A 980-nucleotide genomic window follows, 5' to 3' on the forward strand; every position below is an offset into this window, starting at 1 on the left:
TAAAGGTTGATGCTGGTTTCTTGAAGAATAGCGGTGGCTCCATGGAGGTATCACTCTTCAGAGACACACAGCTGTGATCAGGCTCACAGCAGCCTGGTCTGTCATGTCTGCCAGATAAAGAAGTAGACCACCAAGAACAAGTTTATTCAATTCAGTTTTGTTGACATAGCATGATTCTGAAGATGAGGACAGATGAGGAAGAAGATGAGCTGATGTTTACTTACACCGTCTCTGAAATAATCTGCTTTTTGAAGAAGAGTGGAGGCTCCATGGACAGATCACTCTTTAAGGACACACAGCTGGCATCAGGTTCAGGATAGTCTGATGGTCTGAGGCGGATCGCAGCAGACAGAAAGATCGAGTCCCAGGATCAAGATTAAGATTTCAATTAAAAGATATTTTTGTGTTCAGAAAAACATGCAACCACATTATAAACAACAACAATGCTGGATGATTTACAAACAAATACTCGAGTCATTTCTGCTCATTACTCTGTTATTAGCAGCTACAGAAACTAATCCTTCTCCTTTCTGAAACTGAACCATGACGCTGCCCTACAGATGGACCCACACACTGTTTTCACCGTTCTCTCCAAAGTCATAGGAAACATAATGCTCATGTTTTCTGTTAAACTTTGTTAATTATCTCTAAGTTACTTACAGTGTGAATTTCCACCTGCTGAACTCAAACCATCTCACATAAATACAAACAGTCATTTTCTTCTGCAGCCTCATTTAAACACTTCATCCTCTAACTCTTTGCTGTCAGTCAGACTGATGAAGAAAGTTTTCCCACCAATGTCTCAGGATCACACGGAGTTGATCAACTGTCGTGATTATATTTCTTATTTTGTTCACACATTTATCTGCAGGCTGAAGCTGCTGACTGATTCTGATGCACAGCTTTATGTTTATGTAAGAACACATAAAGCTGACATGCTGTAGCTACACAAAGCTAATGAAAAGTAACACTGAACACAC

General features: G+C 40.1%; 1 long non-coding RNA gene across 1 annotated transcript; it reads right to left on the reverse strand.

Moving 5' to 3' along the window:
* Positions 1 to 12: 12 nt before the first annotated feature.
* LOC121813881 lies at positions 13 to 974 on the reverse strand. The gene is made up of 2 exons (XR_006053940.1): positions 225 to 974; positions 13 to 107 (listed from the first exon to the last, which is right to left on the reverse strand). It is a non-coding gene; the product is annotated as an uncharacterized LOC121813881 (long non-coding RNA).
* Positions 975 to 980: the final 6 nt, after the last annotated feature.

This window comes from Haplochromis burtoni, unplaced genomic scaffold (genome assembly GCF_018398535.1).
Source record: "Haplochromis burtoni strain Fernald_Lab_line unplaced genomic scaffold, NCSU_Asbu1 Contig_3218, whole genome shotgun sequence".
Taxonomy (NCBI): domain Eukaryota; kingdom Metazoa; phylum Chordata; class Actinopteri; order Cichliformes; family Cichlidae; genus Haplochromis; species Haplochromis burtoni.